Raw genomic sequence first — 6,930 nt, forward strand, 5'->3', positions numbered from 1 at the left:
GTTTTTAAGAATTTACATAAAACATGAAGAAAGAACATGCTGATATAGAATACATATAATAAGAGCAAACAAAAGGTAAAACAACAAGGTCAGAATGTCTTACAGTATATCAAAATGAACATGTGCTCAAATACAAATACCTGATCTGTCTTTTATTAAATTCCATTTTTATTTATAAAATCACCCAATGATTCTTATTATAATGTAGTCATTTATACTATTTTAAATATCCCCCTTTCCAGATACCAAGGAAAATAAACATTAAATTAAATATAAAGAGATTTCTTACAATTGTCTTTAAACATTTATACACAGGTTTGAACAAGATATTTTTTGTCTTTAGAATTATTTTTGCTGTATTTTACAATTTCTCATTGTTAACACTTGAACTTACCATTTTTTGCCATTCCTTCTTTTGCAGGGTCTCACATTGAAAGACAAAACAGAATTTGTGGAATCATAAGCAATTAATAAATGCCTTTTTTTAATATATATCAAATAAATTTAGTTTGCTCTCTGCAAATCATCATTGGAAATACATTTCCCAGGATACAACTGAACAACCTGCTGGAGTGGTGATAACTGTCTTTCTGCTCTGGGTTCGTTATCTGTGTGGGTGGAGAGAACACAATGAGTGTTATCAATACTGAAAGTAACAACAAGAGGTAGTTTTTTTTCCATCTGAGAGAAAAAAAAAGTGAGAGTTTCTGTCTCGCTACTCAGACAACACAACCTGCACTCTGTACAAAGACAAATGAGTTTCACTTCCTCGTATTTGATTTATTACAGGTTGTCAAACAGAAAACAAAAAGGACTGGGTGAAAAACTGTAACAGACACTTTGTACCAACGATGTAGGAGCACGGTCATCGTTACCACTGTGAGTTTCTTTACCATTTTGTGACATAGTAAATTCAAGTCCTGTTAAAACATTTATAATACTTCATTCATGCAGTATTAATAAACAAGTCTAGATTTACACAGTCATAAGTCAGTATCTCATAACATATATACAGCAGCTCAATATCAATACAAAACAAACAACACAGTCAGAAATAATTGATTGGATATGGATTTAATTATTAATAAATAAATGTTTTAGAATCCACCTTGCACTTTATAGGGTTGAAACACAACATTGTAACTTAGCACAAAGTCCATTAACACACTTTTTTCCAAGGGCTTTCAACCTGATCTCATGAGCAGATTTTCCTGTTGTCAAAATTACATTTTATTGCTGATGAGATGACGTAAAGCAAACATCAGCATACTATTATAAATAAGTCATGATCTTGTGCGCATACAGACGCTCATTCTGGTAATGTTTGTCTCAACACATTTCTCTTGGTGCAAAGTCAATGACTGTTTCCAAGGTCAACAATGAACTTTAGATTTCAATGACACATAAAGTATTCAGCCTCACGCCTACAGCAGAATCACACTGAGGAGTGTCCTTCCAGGATAATAGATTAATAATAAAAAGGACATGTTTGGATCCAAGGTTGAAGCTCAGATGTGGCTGCTGCTGCTGACAATGAGCCCACCTGAGCTGCAGGGATGAGACATATCCAAATCTCATGCCAGACGCTGTTTGCTTTCAATATCACTGATGTCACCGCACCGTGTCCCTCTGTCGGCATGCTGGCAGGAGTCCAGAGCTGAAGGACTCAGAGGAAACAGCATGATGTGACAACGGATGTCTTTAGAAACCAGACTGAATTCAGTCTAAAGAATTACTTCATCAGAGCAGATCGATGAGTTTGTGGTTGGACAGAGATTTGATGAGGGGATTCAGTCCATCCTTTAACCAGATTCACACATTGTATTTGTGTTGTTCAAAGTCAAAGGTAGAAGAAATAACTTTGTTTTGTATCTGGAAATATGCAATTTATTCTATTGCCTCCTAATTCTGTGTCAGAAAACAAGGTAACTAATGCACTGCAAGTAGCTTTTTTAATAGTTGCTTTTTTGTGCTTTGATAATGCATTTAATGATATGTGCATGAATTGTTGGCTCCTTCTTGTAAACAGTATTGCCAGTGAAAGTGAAAGTGAAAGTTAACCCCAGATTCACTCTGTCTGGCATTTCACTTCGCTATATGTGCTTTTTGTCGGCGCTGTGTTCATGACTTTCGTACCTTATACTTAAATGTGTGCTACTTATGTCTGGCACCTGGTTACTACCCAAGAACATGTATAATATACAGTATACTGTTGTATACAACTGAAGAAATTATGTGAAATAAGATTTTTTTTTAATAAATCTAATCTCAAGGTCAATTTACCAGATTTCTCTTACAGTCTTCATCAAGTTAAACTTCAGCTGGTAACTAAGCTAGAAAACGTGTTAGCTTAGCATAGCCAAATATGCCAACAGCTTGATATTGTTTAACAGTGTCAGTTTTATTGTGAAAGTTCACCAATCCAAGCTGATTCATTTCGCCCCTGCGAGCAAATCCACTAATCAGAACTTTTACATTTAAATTAATTAAAGTCGCCACGAAATTCAGCTGTTTTAAATCCTTAAATCAACTTCAATCAATTTCAACCCACCTGATTTAAGGACATTCTCATTTTGTGCATTGGGAAACTGTGGTGGAATTGCCGGGAATATGACACACTCATATTTCAGAGTGTATCATGATTGCAGCTTCATGATACTACCTCACCCTGATACCATCCCACCACCCAGTATCAACACTCAACTGAGATATCAGTGTGTCAAAGGTTGGGCCAAGCTAAACAGCAGATGGCGCGGGACGTCCCGCAGCGAGAGGGGAGCTGACACCAAGTGTGCTCAGACAAACAGCAGCCGGCAGATTCCTGCTACTGAGGCATCACGAATCCATGTTCACACTGTGAACAGTATGTGTATTTCGGAACAAGTGAAATTAAAATTGCATATACTCAGTTCTGATCGAGTGTCACTGTGTTGATTATTCATATATACCGTTATATCCTAAATATATGTCAAACAATCTTTTAATATCATGTTTTAATTAAGATTTGCTCTCTTTTCTTCTCTTGAAATGTGATCTGGGGTGCTAGCTTATCCTGCCCATTGTAGGCATAAATGTATTAAAAGATCTGGATACAGCATTCAAGGCAAGGACCTATTTCTTCCTTTGAAAGTAGCTCAGTAGCGCACAAGGACAAAAATTTACTTACTTTCGTCCTTTGCTCATCCTGGGAGACAAATGTCTTTCATTTGTGCTATGAAATTGCACAGATCTTCCACATTAAGGGACCCATACGGCATACAAGAGTCTTACAACAGTGGCTGAGTGCCTAGCTTCCACCAGCTGAACAGGTAACTTTTAGTGCGCTGCTAACTTGAATGGGTATAAAAGTGTTATAGGACCAAAGACATTTCAAGGAGAGGTTGAGGATTTAAAAAAAAAGGATCCAGTAATTTACAGACTTCTTTTTCACATTTTTAGTCTATGGGGGAAATGTCTTTTTGAGCCCTATGGCATAAAGTAATTCTGCTTTTGGCCATTGCAAGAATTGGCTTTAAAGCCTGGCGCTGTTCCTTGGGGCCTGATTGTAGGTGAGCTAAGTCATAGTTGGTGATTCCTGCTGGCGAACTTTGCTTACATTTTTGAAGAATGTGGTTGAAGTCTATTTTTCAGTTTCTTCTTCATCTTTCTTCTGATATAACAATACAGGTGTATGTAGAGGCCACAAGGCAAATTTGCATTTTCTAAGATAGTAAAGGCATGACCTGCCCTACTGTGCCTCTGATTGGCTTACTCTAACATCCTTATCATTTTCACTCCTCTTCCGTAAACGTAACCAATCCAACCTACAAAGGCAACAAGTGCCAGCCAATCATAGTAAAAGTAGGGCAGATCATGTCCTCATTATCCTGGGAAATGCAATCTGTATCAAGCTGTAATTGCTGAAAGTTTTTTAGCAATCCAATCACATATGTTATTAAACATCGTCCACATATTCTGTCACAGTACTGAACCTAAAGATGCTCTCACCGTGACGTTAAGGTACTTTTTTATAGTAGATTAATAGCAAACAATAAGTGAATGTAACTGCATCAACAACAATAAAATAATGAGACCACTCTCTACCATCGATTTTAGAGTTAGAAGGACAGACTACAGTTGGGAGATTCATTATCGTTCATTGAAAGTGACATTAGTGAGCAAACTCAAAGGCAAAATGAACACAATCATCTAGATTGTAGATAACATTAATGGTAGTTATTTTCATTTTCAGGTTTATTTGCAAAACCCAACAATTCCAAAATTTAGTTCTCCCCAAAAATCTTAGGTATATAGAGTTTACTACCCTTCTCTAACTTTTAATTTTTGTGGCATTTTACACAAATAAACCTGCAGTAATGTGTTAATGCAGTGGCAGTGTGTATTCTCGTACTGATGGTGGAGAGTTATAAATATTTGCCTTTGACCACAGCAGTTTGTCACAGACAACTGATGTCACCACAAAGGTCATAAATATTTATATACTTTTATTTCAGGTCATTTCTATAATGAATTAATGCAAATTCATTTAGAAATATTCCATATCATTTTCTGATCGAAGGTCAAAGAAATAAAAGATGGCTAGATCATACTGGTGAGATGATGTATGGGCTATTTATAATATGGACATGTAAGTTATTTTTATAAGTGACATTACAGTAGATGGTGTGTGTGTGTGTGTCTGTGTGTGTGCATGTGACTGTGTGTGTGTGCACTTAAGAAAGTGTGTATGTGTGGTATTATTTACAACAGCAGCCCCACCTGCAAATTTTGTCACCTTCTCCATAGTCACATGTTGCTTTCTGCTGGCAGAGGCAAGTTGGCGATCTAACATGCAAACACCAATTCACGTGTCTGACCACAGGCATAACTAAGCAACTGGAGCCTGTTTTTGGATATTATTGCTTAGTAGACAGTCTGTTAGAAAGTTAGTTCAATCTTGGGACCAATCGGCTATCAGTCTGACGATGATAAAGCCTCTGAGGCCAATGAGCAATACTTTGGCAGATTCACTTTAGCCAGTGGATATCTAGGTCAAGACTTCTTCCTCTATGTGCTAGTTATTGTCTATAAGTTAATGAGCTACTTGAGACAGTTCCAGACAATATTTTGTCTAATCTGTAGGCCCATAAAACCTCAAATACCATTGTTTTGCAGTAGTGCCAAAAGCCATATTCCTCGTCTGCATGATGCACCACTGGATGGCATCACCTGAGAGTGCGGCTGAACAAAACCATTTGTGATGTTATTAGATGCTGCAATACACATAGGACCAGTGTCAATTGAGAACATGGTCAGATGGAACCTATTGTGTCCACATAATACAACACTGGATGGCGTCAGGTTGAAACGCAGCCGGTGATGACGTAAGGCGGGAGGGAGGATGGATGGATCCAACAAACCCTGGACTTTCATGCAAGAGTCTGGTATTACTGTGTGCCTCTTTTACTCAGTCCTAACCATCCGTGCCAACATGTGCGTTTCATGTTCACGCACTTTCGATGGCATCATGGTAGCAGCATCATGGAATGTAAATAGCAGACGCAGAAGGATACTTAGAGTGCAATACGTAGATGTGGAAGTCAAAGCGACAATATTTGACAAATTGGGATGAGAACATGTTAACCTTTATGATATCTAAATGCAGATTAATTAGAAAAAAAGCTAAAATAAGGCTAGATCATCAGCAGACAAGAACCAATGGGTTCATTTTAATAAATTCATTTTGCCTCTTTTGCCACATGGACTGTTTACCTGAAGGCAATCAACGCCCACTCAAACCTGATTGATCAATACTATTCAGGCTATCTTAGTCATTACACTTAGCTTTAGTCTTATCCCACTTGAGCTCCAGCTAGGCTTCACCCCTTCACCCAAACTTGGACTTTCTGACAAAAGCAGTTGAAGATCGGTAGATTCTTCTAGAGTCTTCTAGTGAGCTCAACAGGTGGAAGAAATAAAAGGAACAAACACTTAACAACCTCATGCACTCTATTACAGCAGCTTTATAATAAGACCTTGATAACCAAAAGGGCCAAATACAAGAGTGGCCTAAATGTGGCTCCCATGGTAGCCAAAGACATGTCATACTTGTGATGGATGATGCACCAGAATCGTCCCGAGCATACTTGGGCTGGTTCCATGTTTGATCACTGGCCCAAAGCTGGCTGCTAACTGGAACTGATTTCCACACTGAAATCAGTCATAAACGACATGCTTCCTGTATGTGAAGGGTTTCTTGGAAATACTAGGAGTGTGTTACTGATGATAATGATGGTGACATGTAAGGCTGTCAACTCAGCACATGGCTCAGCAGCAGCGGCCATTTGTGGGAATGTCGTGTTCGTGTACTGAGCCAGCTACTTGTAGCTGGTGACACATGAGGATGCCAGAGAAGTGACTGCATGATTGCAGACGGGCTGCGGGTCAGAGGTCGTTCACATTTAACGAGGTGGGAGGGTTCAGGAGACAAGAGTATATCGTATATAAGATAGCCTGCCGTGTGTGTGATTTTTGATACTGTTAAGTGCATGTATGGCTTATGGAGTGTGTATGAAGAATGTTAACGAGAACTTAAACTTTAATGATAGGCTTGCAGTTTTTCAAGTCTGTCTTTAAGCTATAAGTTCTCCAATTAGCATTGAACAAGGTTTTGCTTGCTTTAATCATCCCTCCTATTCATAGCCGACATTCAGAGATCCCTGCCTAATGTGCTTCCCCTTTAGGTTTTATAATCACAATGACCAAGGTAGCCCAACCATAGAAAAATCAAAATTTTAAAAATATCAACATCCCAAATGACCATTTGTATATTAATTACGTTAAGTTTATGAAAATGTTTGTTTCTGAACATTAAAACAGTCAAGATGCAGAAGGGAAGGGACTGCAACATCACACAGTCTGGACACTTTGTTGTGTCTTTTCATGAATTCT

This window comes from Plectropomus leopardus, chromosome 15 (genome assembly GCF_008729295.1).
Source record: "Plectropomus leopardus isolate mb chromosome 15, YSFRI_Pleo_2.0, whole genome shotgun sequence".
NCBI classification, from domain to species: Eukaryota; Metazoa; Chordata; class Actinopteri; order Perciformes; family Serranidae; genus Plectropomus; species Plectropomus leopardus.